We start from the raw sequence: 15237 nt of genomic DNA, 5'->3' as shown, positions 1-15237 counted from the left end.
TGGATATGAACTCAGGTCTATGTGGATGTGACCTCAGGTCTATGTGGATATGACCTCAGGTCAATGTGGATGTGACCTCAAGTCTATGTGGATATGAACTCAGGTCTATGTGGATATGAACTCAGGTCTATGTGGATGTGAACTCAGGTCTATGTAAATGTGAACTCAAGTCTATGTGGATGTGACCTCAGGTCTATGTGGATGTGACCTCAGGTCTATGTGGATATGAACTCAGGTCTATGTGGATGTGACCTTAGGTCTATGTGGATGTGACCTCAGGTCTATGTGGATGTGTCTTCAGGTCCATGTGGATGTGACCTCAGGTCTATATGGATGTGACCTCAGGTCTATGTGGATGTGACTTCAGGTCTATGTAGATGTGAACTAAGGTCTATGTGGATGTGACCTCAGGTCTATGTGGATGTGAACTCAGGTCTATGTGGATGTGACCTCAGGTCTATGTGGATGTGACCTCAGGTCTATGTGGATGTGACCTCAGGTCTATGTGGGTGTGACCTCAGGTCTATGTGGATGTGACCTCAGGTCTATGTGGATGTGAACTCAGGTCTATGTGGATGTGACCTCAGGTCTATGTGGATGTGAACTCAGGTGTATGTGGATGTGACCTCAGGTCTATGTGGATGTGAACTCAGGTCTATGTGGATGTGACCTCAGGTCTATGTGGATGTGACCTCAGGTCTATGTGGATGTGACCTCAGGTCTATGTGGATGTGAACTCAGGTCTATGTGGATGTGACCTCAGGTCTATGTGGATGTGACCTCAGGTCTATGAGGATGTGTCTTCAGGTCTATGTGGATGTGACCTCAGGTCTATGTGGATGTGAACTCAGGACTATGTGGATGTGACCTCAGGTCTATGTAGATGTAAACTCAGGTCTATGTGGATGTGACCTCAGGTCTATGTGGATGTGACCTTAGGTCTATGTGGATATGAACTCAGGTCTATGTGGATGTGAACTCAGGTCTATGTAAATGTGAACTCAGGTCTATGTGGATGTGACTTCAGGTCTATGTGGATGTGAACTCTGGTCTATATGGATGTGACCTCAGGTCTATGTGGATGTGAACTCAGGTCTATGTAAATGTGAACTCAGGACTATGTGGATGTGACTTCAGGTCTATGTGGATGTGAACTCTGGTCTATATGGATGTGACCTTAGGTCTATGTGGATGTGAACTCAGGTCTATGTAAATGTGAACTCAGGACTATGTGGATGTGACTTCAGGTCTATGTGAATGTGACCTCAGGTCTATGTGGATGTGACCTCAGGTCTATGTGGATATGAATTCAGGTCTATGTGGATATGAATTCAGGTCTATGTGGATATGAACTCAGGTGTATGTGGATGTGAACTCAGGTCTATGTAAATGTGAACTCAGGTCTATGTGGATATGACCTCAGGTCTATGTGGATGTGACCTCAGGTCTATGTGGATGTGACCTCAGGTCTATGTGGATGTGACCTCAGGTCTATGTGGATATGAACTCAGGTCTATGTGGATGTGAACTCAGGTCTATGTGGATGTGACCTCAGGTCTATGTGGATGTGAACTCAGGTCTATGTGGATGTGCCTTCAAGTCTATATAAATGTGAACTCAGGTCTATGTGGATGTGACCTCAGGTCTATGTGGATATGAACTCAGGTCTATGTGGATGTGACCTCAGGTCTATGTGGATATGACCTCAGGTCAATGTGGATGTGACCTCAAGTCTATGTGGATATGAACTCAGGTCTATGTGGATATGAACTCAGGTCTATGTGGATGTGAACTCAGGTCTATGTAAATGTGAACTCAAGTCTATGTGGATGTGACCTCAGGTCTATGTGGATGTGACCTCAGGTCTATGTGGATATGAACTCAGGTCTATGTGGATGTGACCTTAGGTCTATGTGGATGTGACCTCAGGTCTATGTGGATGTGTCTTCAGGTCCATGTGGATGTGACCTCAGGTCTATATGGATGTGACCTCAGGTCTATGTGGATGTGACTTCAGGTCTATGTAGATGTGAACTAAGGTCTATGTGGATGTGACCTCAGGTCTATGTGGATGTGAACTCAGGTCTATGTGGATGTGACCTCAGGTCTATGTGGATGTGACCTCAGGTCTATGTGGATGTGACCTCAGGTCTATGTGGGTGTGACCTCAGGTCTATGTGGATGTGACCTCAGGTCTATGTGGATGTGAACTCAGGTCTATGTGGATGTGACCTCAGGTCTATGTGGATGTGAACTCAGGTGTATGTGGATGTGACCTCAGGTCTATGTGGATGTGAACTCAGGTCTATGTGGATGTGACCTCAGGTCTATGTGGATGTGACCTCAGGTCTATGTGGATGTGACCTCAGGTCTATGTGGATGTGACCTCAGGTCTATGTGGATGTGAACTCAGGTCTATGTGGATGTGACCTCAGGTCTATGTGGATGTGACCTCAGGTCTATGTGGATGTGAACTCAGGTCTATGTGGATGTGACCTCAGGTCTATGTGGATGTGAACTCAGGGCTCACAGTTTCAGAGGTCTCAGTCCATAGACAGTGGCTCTGTTCCTTGGGGCTCGGGGAGAAGCAGGACATAGGGCAGAAGAGGGGACAGAGGGAAGCAGCTCAGAACATCACACCAGGAAGCAGAGAGCCTAGCTTAGCTCACCAAATACACACCAAAAGACATACCCTCAGGGAGGGCTCCTCCAGCCACACCCACCTGCCTCTAGTCACCACTCAGTGAATCCTGCCAGGGGGCTAATTCCCTTATTGGTTAAGGCTCCTACAACCCAGTGAGTTCACCTCTGGACTCCTTGCATGGTCTCACACAGGAGCTTTCGGGACACTCTTCACATCTGATCCCTAACAGGAGGAACAGATGTTGTCCACATAGTCTCTGCATGTCCACAGACACACAGAGCAAAGGAGCGTAGCCTTTGTCCATTCGGGGCACTTCCAGAGTGCCAAATTGACCCTAAGCCTTCACCCCAGGCCATGCACCAGGGCTCTCAGGAAGTACCCCAGTCTCATGTGGCGCACTTGATCAGAAGTTCCCAGGAGACACTCCTCCTCACAGGGGATCGGGCCCCGTCCTGCTATCAGGAGATGCAGGTGAGTCTTCACCGCACAGAAGTGCCTCGGGGCCCCTCTCACTGGGGGGAGCAATGCAAGAGCAGGTAAGCCTGAAAGGCTGGTCAGGGAGTGGAAAGAGGCCTGGCAGGGGATACCTGGCAGGGCCACATGGGTCCTGAGCCCCAGTCCAGCCTGTGGACTTATCCAGGTCCTGCTTAGCCACAAATAAAACATGGTGTTCTAAACCCATAAACACTTCCTTGCCTCTGTGTCTGGGTGTGGGGCAGAAGGGTCAGGGCAGTTCACTCCTCCTCCCCTGCTTCTCCAGCTGGCTGAGCCATGGTGCGTCCAGGGCTGGACCCCTGGCCAAATGAGACCTGGCTCTCTTCTGCATGAAGGTCCCTCAGACCACCACCGAAGGCCGCACAGCCAGGTTCTCCTGGAAGAGACATCAGCCGAGGCGGGTTTGTCATTTAGAGGGTGTGACAGGGAGGTCCCCTGCCTCCTGCAGCAAGGTGCACCCTGCAGAGGGGAGAAGCAGGTGGAGTTTCCTCTTCCTGCCTGCCTCACCCCTGCCCTCCACAGCTCAGTCCTCATGCGGCAGGCCCAAGTCCTGCTCGGTGACCCCTGGGACTCCAGTGCTCTCTCTCTGCAGTCTTGGCACACAGCACACGTGGGCACCCTGGCGAGGGTTGGTTCCTGGGGGCGGAGAAGCTTTCTAGCAGCCTGCTGGGGTGCAGGTGGCAGAGCCAGCCCAGCAGGACCTTCCCAGCAAGGCTCAGAGTGATCATCCACCTGTCAAGTTTCTGGGTGCCTCCCTGGGAGTCGCTCCGGAGACTGGCCTCTGGAGATTCCCCTTCCTTGTTCCTCGGGGCCTCCTTTTCCCTCTCTTCCTCTCTGGATGGTGGCAGCTGAATCTAAAGGGCAGGAATCCAAGGGAAGGACAAGCCAGCAGCCCCTCCCACTCTAGGTCAGGGACACCCGCTGCTTCTTCAAGAGAACCCACCTCCTGGAGTCTTCTCACAACTTCTCAGCCCAGAACCTCCTCCCAGGGCCTGTGCCAGTGCCTGACCTGCTCCTTAAACCCCCGGCCCCAGGACTCCCCACTACAAGGATGTGGAAGGCTCAGCCTTGGAGCCTCACTAAAGAGTGAGCCCCCACTTCCACTCCCCACCGCTCCTCTAATGGTGGCTGGGAAGGTGAACGGCGTCTGTCAGGAGCAATCGGTCCCCTCCCGTGGCCGGGACCTGAGCACTGTGCTGGGAGCGCCCTGAGCTCCTGCCCCAGCCTGCATTGCCTCTGAGTCTCCGTCAGGGAGAGCCTGTCCAGCCGTCCTTGCTGTCCTGGGAGCTCCTGCTCTCCCTGCCGTCTCCCCAGGGCTGCACAGTCTCCTTCCCTGAGTCTCAGCTCCTCAGACACCTGTCCCCCGAGGCTGCCTGAACATCTCCAGGTTGGTGGCTTCACCCCAGAGTGGCTGAGCCAGAGGCCCTGTAGCCAGACTCACCTGCAGGGCCACCATGGAGCTGCAGAGTACTCTCCTGCCACAGCAGACATTGGACAAGGCTCACCGAGGACCCCTGCTGTTGGGGTAGTGGTGGACCCCCCCTGGCCACGGTCTCCAGCCAGCACCTGCCACCTCTGGCAGTGGACATGAACACATTCCCAAGCTTAGGGCAGTGAACCCAACCCCACAGCAATCTGCCTGACTCCACCCCCACTCCCTCGTCAGTCGGCCACTACACTAATGGGGACACCCCCTCCAGAGGCCAGCTTGAATTTGCTCCTGTATGCCACTGGACTCTGATGGACACAAACCGCCACTCATGGGATTGCTGTGTTCTGTACCCTGGACGCGGGGTCCTGGAAGAGTAAGAGGCGTTGCCCGAGTTCAGGGCTGGTCCATCTTCCCCAGGATTCAGGGGCTTCATTCGTACAAGGAAATCTCTGTCCCTCTCCAGGTGCTGAGAATCCCATGTGTGGTACGTGTGTGTGCGCGCTCAGGTATGCCTGTGTGGGCACCTGCAAGTGTGTGATTGCACACGTATATGTATGAGCATTTCTTGTTCACATGTTTGCACAGGCACATGACAGACATAGGTGCATGTACAAGTGTGAGCACACACGGTTCTTGCCTGCATTTGTGGATTGGGTGGTGGGGTGCTGGGGGAGGCTGATCCTGTGACTGGAACTCTGGGCCGGCCCTGGGCCAGGTGAGAGAGGGAAGCCCACGGTGACCCTGGGGCCAGCACCCCAGTTTCCCCTTCTGGGTGGGCCTCTAAAGCCTCTTCCCCACCAGAGAGCAGGCCGAGCCCACCCACCCGGAAGTGGCTGGCTGGAGGCGGAACCAGCTCCCAGGGAGGCCTCTGAGGCCATCTGTCCTTGTCTCAGCCCCAAGGCCTGCTCCTCCGGCCCAGCTCCAGGGGGCACACGGCCCTGCACACCTTCTCACATGGACCGTGTGCTCAGGGCCAGGACTGTGTGGAATCTCCCTCCCCCCCTGCTCAGTCCCCGGGAGCCGTCAGTGAGATGACTTTGGGATTTTCTCCTCTTCTCTCCATGCTGAAGCACAAGGTGCCATGTGGGATCTCTCAGGGACACGTACACTGGGGAGGTGCCCTTCTTGTCACCTCGCTGCAGAAGGGACTTCTGAGGAGGAAGAGGCATTGGAGACCTTACCAGGGTGGGCAAAGTCAAGGAACATGGACCCCCAGGGTCAAACTCAGAACAGGTCTGCGTCCCCACCTGCAGCACGCACCTGGCCGCTCCACCACACAGCGGACTTGGTGCCCGCTGGACACCTGCACCAGAGGGAGGGGGACAGAAAGCATGAGAGCAAGAGTCGCAGGTGGCTGTAAAAGGCCCTGGGCCACAACCAGGCGAGGAGGACACCCACCCAGAGAGCCAGGTGCAGGCCATGAGGAAGGCCCAGCCAGCCACCTCCGCGTCCCCAGATTTGCCGATTCTGTCCCCCCACTTCCAGCAGCTGGGCGTGACTTCCTGACAGGCGTCCACAGGCCGGTGCTCGACTCAGGGCCTGAGCCCCCTGGGACACTGGGCGTGTGCCCACGTGTGCCACACAGTCCTGGCCTGTGATTGTGCCGTGGCCCAGGGGGGGTCGGTGAGGGGAGCATGGGGGCTGCTGCCCTCCCGCTGCCATCACCGTGGGCAAGAGGGAAGGAAAGGCAGAGGCAGAAGCACAGGGCTTAGAGGGTTCGGGGCCTCCAGAGCACCTCCCTGGGTAGGGCTCTGGGCGAAACCTTCCCTAGCCTCTGGGCCTTGGCCAGTATCGTTCCTGCTGGTGCCACCCTGCCAGTGCCACCCTGCCAGTGCTTATGACGTGCCTGGCCTTGGCACCTGCTGTGGCGTTTGGCCCTCACAAGGCCTCTGCCAGGCCCACCACATTGTGCCCGTGGCCCAGGTAAGGCAGCAAGATGCTGCTCCTCATGGCCCATGACTGAGCCTGGTCCAGCGGCCGTCCCTCCCCACCCGAGGCTGGCACCCCGAGTCTGAGGACCAGCCCTCCCTGGGAGAGGCTCCTCTGAGAATGGCACAGCCTCCAGCGTGGGGGAGCGACCGCCTAAATCAGACACCTCAGTTCCAAAATCAGCCGTGAGGAGAGAACCCTGCTGTGTAGCAGAAAGCCTCAGCAGCTCCCACGTGTCTCCAGCCAGGAGCCACCCGCTCCACAGGGAGTGCCAAGGACACCGGAGGAGGAAGAGCACAGTGGGAGGAAGACCCGCGGCTCCACTTGGGCGTTTCCCCAAGGAACGCTGAGTGCGTCCCGTGCCTGGTGCAGGCTCTCCGCTTTCAGCACAGCGGCTGGCCTGGGGGAGGCTCTGAGAACAATCGGGGAGGGCGCCAGGGACACTTCCACGCCATCCCCCGACACCTCCATAAACCTGCTGGTAACTGCTCTGCCATCACTCATAAACCTTCAATAAAACCAGCCAGACTGCGCCCAGCTCCCCAGGTGCCTGTTGGAATTCTATTTGCCACTGACAATTTACGGGCCAGGAGAAAGGCAGCCCCAGCACTGGGCTCCCGGTGAGCACAGAGCCCTCCCTGGCCCCCACACACCTGGGCAGCCCCAGCACTGGGCTCCTGGTGAGCACAGAGCCCTCCCTGGCCCCCACACACCTGGGCAGCCTGAGCACTGGGCTCCTGGTGAGCACAGAGCCCTCCCTGGCCCCCACACACCTGGGCAGCCCCAGCACTGGGCTCCTGGTGAGCACAGAGCCCTCCCTGGCCCCACACACCTGGGCAGCCCCAGCACTGGGCTCCTGGTGAGCACAGAGCCCTCCCTGGCCCCACACACCTGGGCAGCCCAGCACTGGGCTCCTGGTGAGCACAGAGCCCTCCCTGGCCCTCACACACCTGCACTCACAGAGACAGCAGCATGGGGCATGCCCCATCCGGCAGTCTAGCCCCAGAAATCCAGAAGTTGGGGCCCCTGGGGATGGAAGCCAAGGTCACTTCCCTGCAGTCACACTCACAAGGCAGTTCTGAGATTGAAGAGGAGTGACCACAGCAGAGGGGCCTCACAACGCCCAAGTCCCCAGCAGCTGGGGACAGGCAGCTGTGCTGTAACTGGGACAGGCAACCTCATAGCCAGGGGCACATCGTCCTCGAGCCCAGCCAGTCCTGCTGGGCAGACCACAGCCGCCCATTTGCACATGCTCTCTCACACACACCCACATACACATTGCCACACGCACAGCCCATACACACACACACACACACACACACAGGCACACACATGCACACACGCACACAACCTACACAGGGCAGCCACCGTGCACACACCACATGTGCACACTATCCACACACACGCACGCTGCGCACCATTCCCACGTTTTCTAGAAGACCTGGGTGTGGGGCTGTCACACTGTGCTCTTTAAAGTCGCAAACACACAGCAACCCGTGTGTCCTGCCACTGCCACCGACTGTTCTACCCCCTCCTGGTCCCATGGTCTTGGTCTTGAGGCCAAGGAGGCAGAGGGCAGAGGAGGACAGGTAGGAGGGTCAGTTAGCTGAGACAGAAGCTGGTTACAGGGACAAATCACCAGGTCAAGCCTAAGCCTGGGTGGCAGTACAGGGACAGAGGGCAGGACGAGCAGAGGGCCCCAGAGTGGAGGGGGTCCAGGGGAGGAGGGCCAGGAGGGGCCTGTGGTAGCGCCAAGGTCCAGCCCCCAGGCCGGGCACCCGTCCTCTCCTTCTCCCATCCTACCCGTCCTACCGAGGGTGGGCAAGCCTGGCCACGGCCAGCCCCATCGTCTTTGCACCTGATGAGCCAGAAGGCCCCACGGCCCCACGTGCACAGGTGTGGCTGGAGCCGGGACGTGCAGAGGTCTGCCTCTCTGCCCCACCTGGCCCCCGTCACCCACCCGACCTGCAGCTGTCCTCCACCACACCCCGGGGCCCTGCTAAATGCTGCTGCCCTTCCCCTCCCCCCGTATTCTTATCCCCTGCTTTACACTCCCCCGTTGCCGAAGTCTGGCTTGGCACAAATCAGGAGCCACTTGTCAAAAAGAAACTAACTTTATTTTTAGAACTACAAACGCCAAACAAAACAGCTCCAGGGAAAAACCCTCAGAGCCCAACTGCCACCACCGGCTTCCACAAGCCTCTCTCCCCCACACCAGCCCCTCAACCTCCCACAATCCTCCTCCTCTTGAGCCCGATTGGCTGGGTTGCGTGGGCAGAGCCAAAGAAGTCACCCAATGAGCAGCTCCGTGGAGGAGCCAATCAGCTAGATGTTGCTGGGGCTGCTGTGAGCCAATCATCAGCTGGCAGTCTGAAGGGCAGGGAAACAGCCCAATGAACATCACCGCAGAGGAGCCAATCAGCTAGATGTTGCTGGGGCAGTCTGAAGCTTGCTGGCAGCTGGAAGTTTGCTGGGGCCCCTTTGGCTGTGGCTCTCAACATCTCCCCCTCTCTGTTTAAACAACAAGCATGTGGCTTAGGGACCGTGCCTGCCTTAGGTTGTCCAATACTACATATGGTCCTTACCCGTCTTCGGATGAGCTGACCTCAGGGCGTCAGCCTCCTGTCTTAGGTTGGTACCATTGTAATTGGATCTTACCCGTCATTGACTACCGGTCCAGTATACAGCCACACCTGTGGAGAGGTCTCAGCGGGGGGGGGGGGGGGGTGAGGTTCTTTGCCTCACCTCTGTTGACCCCCAAATTTTAGCTGAATGATCATGACAAGCAGAAGGGAGGAAGATATACCAAGTCAATTGACGGCTCCTTTTGGGAAAATTGTACCACCGATGATATCATCAGCAAAAATACCCCAACACTACCACAAGTTGCTGCACCAACAGATAGTTCACAATGCATACAAGTGACACATAGTTCTGTAAGCAGTTCAGTGATGGCTATTGCAGAAACTGTAGATTAGTTTTATCTTTGTCTTCACCGGCACAGGGATGAAGATAGGAATTCTGGCAATAATAACTAAAGAAAAAATTAGGTAACATTCCAGAAGACACTAAAAGAAAACAATTTTCTTAACAATTTATATTATCTTCATCGGCACTAGGATGAAGATAGAAATTCTGGCAATAATGGCTAAAGAAAAAATTAGGTAACATTCCAGAAGACACTAAAAGAAAACAATTTTCTTAACAATTTACATTATAGTGAAGAGAATTATTAAATATAATGAAAACGAAAGGTGAGAGTAAACAAACAGATCTGTTAACCTCCTTTTTTGTTTACATATTAAAACAATTCTTAACAGTTATTTACCCAATTTAAATTAAACCATTTAAATCACGTGAATAAAAAAAAATATTTGGATCCATCTTTTCATGAGCGCTCATCATATATGATATATGGAAATACGTACATTGGACATACGTACATTCAAACATATAACACAAAACACAAGTGTGCACACATAATATAATACATACAACACATAACATAATAGTAAAGGCCTTATAACTTTTTACAGGTAAAATCTCTATTGCAATGTTTAAAAACTCTATAGTCAAAAAAAAATAGAACTGATCAGCAAAACATTAACCTAGGTCTGTATGAGCTCAAAAAAATAAAATAGAACTTCATGATATGGGAAAGGGCAATAATAAAATAGATATTGAAAAAAGCATCCTGGTTCTGTCACAGATGTAAGGATAGCCAAATTGGAGTTTTGGATATCAGCTATTATGGATTTGAGCTAAATCATCTTCTTTTTGGTCTGTAGAAATCGCTTTAGTTAATCTCTCTGGAATCCAAATCGGCTGCTGTTCTCCCTGTGGAAACACAAAAACAGACCCCCGACTCCAGACAATCACTGGGTCAGGATTTTAGTTAATCTCTCCGGAATCCAAATCAGCTGCTGTTCTCCCTGTGGAAACACACAAACAGGCCCCCGACTCCAGACAATCACTGGGTCAGAACCTTGGTTAATCTCTCTGGAATCCAAATCGGCTGCTGTTCTTCCTGTGGAAACACACAAACAGACCCCCGATTCCAGACAATTACTGGGTCAGGACCTTTCCATTGTCCTGTTAGAATATCTTTCCAAAGTACCTTGGGCTTATGTACATTTTTTGGACACATATGCCTTTCTGCAGCACTAAGTCCTGATGAATCCAAATTTAAAAAGTTTAGAGTAAAAAGGGTTATTTTAAGTTTATCTTTGGGGAATATATACCCCTTCCCAATTCCATCTTTTTGCTTTAATAAGTACATTTTAATAGTTTGATGAGCTCTTTCAACTATGCCTTGTCCCTGTGGATTGTATGGGATTCCTGTTATATGAGTAATGCCAAATGATGAGCAAAATTGTTTAAAAGAAGTAGACGTATAACCAGGGGCATTATCTGTTTTTAACTGTTTTGGAATGCCCACAGTGGCAAAATTTTGTAAGCAATGAGCTATAACATCTTTAGTTTTTTCGCCGGCATGAAGGGAGCCCATCAAAAATCCAGAAGAAGTATCAACTGTAACATGCAAATATTTTAATTTTCCAAATTCTGGCAAGTGTGTGACGTCCATCTGCCAAATATGGTTAGGCATCAATCCTCTAGGATTGACTCCAAGATTAACTTGTGGTAAAAAGGTCACACAATTTTGACATTGTTTTATTATTTGTCTAGCTTGTTCCTTAGTTATTTTAAAACGCTTTTGTAAAGTATTAGCATTGACATGGAATCTTTCATGAAAATTTATAGCTTCTTCTAGTACAGAGAAAATATGTATGTCACGTGTAGTTTTATCTGCTAAATCATTGCCCAAACTAAGGGCTCCAGGCAATCCTGTATGTGCCCTGATATGTCCTATAAAGAATGGATCTTTTCTGTCCCAGATTAAACTTTGTATAGTGGAAAACAAAGAGAAAACAGTAGAAGAAGGGGAAATTCTACCAGCATCTTCAAGGGATACTATAGCATTAACTATATACTGGCTATCAGAAAATAAATTAAATACAGAATCTTTAAACATCACAAAAGTTTGTAATACTGCATTAAGCTCTACCTTTTGAGCTGATTGTTTGGGTACTAAAAATGTAAAAGTTTGATCAGGTGTAACTATTGCTGCTGTACCATTATTTGACCCATCAGTGAATATATTTGGAGCATTCATGATAGGTGTTTTTCTTGTCATTTTTGGAAAAATTACAGGATGCAATGACCAAAAAGACAATAAAGGATTAGATGGTAAGTGGTTATCAAATGAAACATTAGATTTGCACATTATTATTGCCCAAGTATTTAACTCATTAGCTAATTCATCAATTTGATTCATAGTATATGGAGTAATAATTTTATGGGGAGAAATTCCAAACACTGCCTTTGCTGTTTTTATTCCTTTGAGTATTAATTGTCCTACAGCCTCAGGATATCTAGTAAGAATAGTGTTAGGAGAATAAGATAAATGTATCCATAATAATGGACCTTCTTGCCAAAATACTCCTGTAGGAATATTTTTTGTTGGTAGTACAATAAATAATAAAGGCAAACTTATATCAATTCTATCCAAATGCATATTTTCCATATATGTTTCAATGATTTTTAATGCCTTTCTTGCTTCAGGCGTTAACATTCGGGGTGAATTTGGATCTGATGGACCTTTTAGGATATCAAATAAAGGTCCCAATTCTCCTGTTGGAATACCTAGATAAGGCCTTATCCAATTTATGTCTCCTAATAACTTTTGAAAGTCATTAAGTGATTTGAGTTGATCTACTTGTATTTGAATTTTTGGTGGACGGACCATGGTTGAGGATAATAGAACTCCTAAATAATTAATTGGAAAATTTAATTGTACTTTATCTATTGCTATCTCTAGATTATAATTTTTTAATAAGTTTGTAAGTGTGGCATAACATTCTAGCAATGTGTTTTTAGCTTTGTGTGCTAATAATACATCATCCATATAATGAAATATTTGTAGTTCAGGATTTTGATTTCTAAGTGGCTGGATTACTTTGTTAACATAAATTTGACACATAGTTGGGCTGTTAGCCATCCCTTGAGGGAGTACTTTCCATTCATATCTCTGATCAGGACCTTCATGATTTAGTGCAGGGATAGTAAATGCAAAACGTGGACTATCCTCAGGATGAATTGGAATTGAAAAAAAACAATCTTTAATATCTATAACTAAAACATACCAAGTTTTTGGCAAAGCAGACAATTGAGGAATCCCCGATTGAGCAGGTCCCATAATGACCATTTCATTGTTAATGGCTCTTAAATCTTGCAGTAATCTCCATTTACCAGATTTCTTTTTGATGACAAAAATGGGAGTATTATGGGGAGATACAGAAGGTTGTATATGTCCTTCTGCTAATTGTTGTTTGACCAGATCATGGGCTACTTGTGTATTTTCTTTAGTCAAGGGCCACTGAGGAACCCATACTGGTCTTTCTGATTTCCATGTAATTTTTATTGTCTCAGTGGCACTTTGTGAAAATCCAACTCATGTCTGTCTGTTCCTTGATCTATTTGTATTGGTGCTGCTATACATTGTTCTTGTCTTTCTAATCTTTTTCCTTTCCTAAAACCTTGTCTAGCCATAATAGTGGGTGCATTTTGATTGATATTATTTGTTAATGTCAAACCTAATTGATCTAAGACATCTCGTCCCCATAAATTTACGGGAAGATGATCCAATACATATGGCTGTATAGTTCCTTCACATCCTTCAGGATCCTTCCAATCTAATAGCATTGCACTTCTATCGGGATTAGTCACCACTCCTAGGCCTCGAAGCGATTGAGTGGCTTGTTGTAATGGCCAATGTTTTGGCCATTCTTGACGAGAGATGATGCTAGGGTCTGCACCTGTATCCAGTAGCCCATTAAATTCATGTCCTTGAATATTTAGTTTTAGCATGGGGCGAGAATCTAAATTTAAAGAAAGCATAGCCCAATCTACACCTGTGGAGCCTAATCCCTTGGAACCTCTTTCTACAACATGACTGGAAAATTTATCATGTAGGCTTGGTATTATTAGTAACTGTGTTATTCTATCTCCTGGTGAAATTACTGATATACCCTTTGGAGAATTGGCTATAATTTTTATTTCACCTTCATAATTGGAATCAATTACCCCAGGACTTATCAAAAGTCCTTTTAGAGTAGAAGAGCTGCGTCCCAATAATAAGCCTACTGTTCCTTTGGGAAGAGGTCCTTTTACCCCTGTGGGAATGATTTGAACTCCCATCTCTGGAGTTAGTACTGATTTGGTGGAGGCGCAGATGTCCAACCCTGCGCTCCCTCTGGTTTGTCTGATGAGGGATCTGATGTGCTGGGCACTACCTTGATGGGGTTGCTGGGTTCCTCCAGTGCTCCGTATATTTGTGGTTTGGGGCCCCGGAGCATTGGGGCCCCCTGTCCATTTTTTGGCAACGGAGCCCGATGCCCTTGTCCACGATATTGTGGATAAACACCTTGTCCTTGTTCGTTTTTTGATAATGGAGTACCCTCTATGGTGGTTTGAGGACGGTATTCATTAGCCCAATATAATGGAGTACCCTCTATGGTGGTTTGAGAACGGCATTCATTAGCCCAATGTCTCCCTCTACGGCATCGTGGGCAAATACCCGGTATTCTACTTGTTTGATACCTAGTTTTGTTAAACCCTCCTCCTATGGGGCAATTCCTTTTAAAATGTCCTGTTTGTTGACAATTGTAGCATGTTCTTGGCCTGGCATCTAAAGCCTGTTTTACTGCAGCTGCCACAATTTGCCCTTGTTCATTAATGTCTCTGGCATCTAAAACCTGTTTTACTGCAGCTGCCACAATTTGCCCTTGTTCATTAATGTCTCTGGCATCTAAAGCCTGTTTTACTGCAGCTGCCACAATTTGCCCTTGTTCATTAATGTCTCTGGCATCTAAAGCTTGTTTTACTGCAGCTGCCACAATTTGCCCTTGTTCATTAATGTCTCTACATAATTTAATATATGTGTTTAAATCTTCCTGTTTCCATGGTCTAATGATATCTCTACACCAACGATTCGCTTGGTCATAAGCCAGTTGTTTTATAAATGGCATTGCTTGTTCTGTATTCCCAAAAACTCTGGTAGCTGTTTGAATAAGCCTATCTACAAATTCAGCGTAAGGTTCATTAGCTCCTTGTATTATCTTAGATAATTGACCTTGTAAACCTCCATGTTCTTGTAAAGTCTTCCATGCCCTGACTGCATCTATAGCAATTTGTGAATATACACCAGGATCATATGCATTTTGTTGCTGCCGATCCTCATAAGGTCCCTTTCCTAACAACATATCTAGATTTCTCTGAGGATAACCAGCTGCTGCATTTCGACTAGCCGTCTCCTTGCAAAATTCCTCATTGGCAACCTTCCATAACAGGTATTGTCCTCCATTTAGCACAGCTTTACACATACTAGCCCAATCTGCTGGCGTCATGCTTAAGTTGGTAATGGATTCGACCAAGCTTACAGTGAAGGGTGCTTGAGGACCATAGGTTGTTATAGCCTCTTTTAGCTCCTTCACTGATTTGAAATTTAAACCCTGGTAAGTTCGCTGCCCTCCTACCTCAAATACAGGGCATACTTGAGATCCTGTCTCAGGATCCCAACTATCAACTGCGGGGGTTGGGAGTCTCCTAGCATATGGAGGTGGTGCTGTTGATTGGACACTTATGCCCTCTGGTGATAGAGTGCTGTTAGTAGCAGTCT

This window comes from Ictidomys tridecemlineatus, unplaced genomic scaffold, assembly GCF_052094955.1.
Source record: "Ictidomys tridecemlineatus isolate mIctTri1 unplaced genomic scaffold, mIctTri1.hap1 Scaffold_492, whole genome shotgun sequence".
NCBI classification, from domain to species: domain Eukaryota; kingdom Metazoa; phylum Chordata; class Mammalia; order Rodentia; family Sciuridae; genus Ictidomys; species Ictidomys tridecemlineatus.
The sequence above is the reverse complement of the archived record's forward strand: the minus strand, read 5'-3'. Positions refer to the sequence as shown.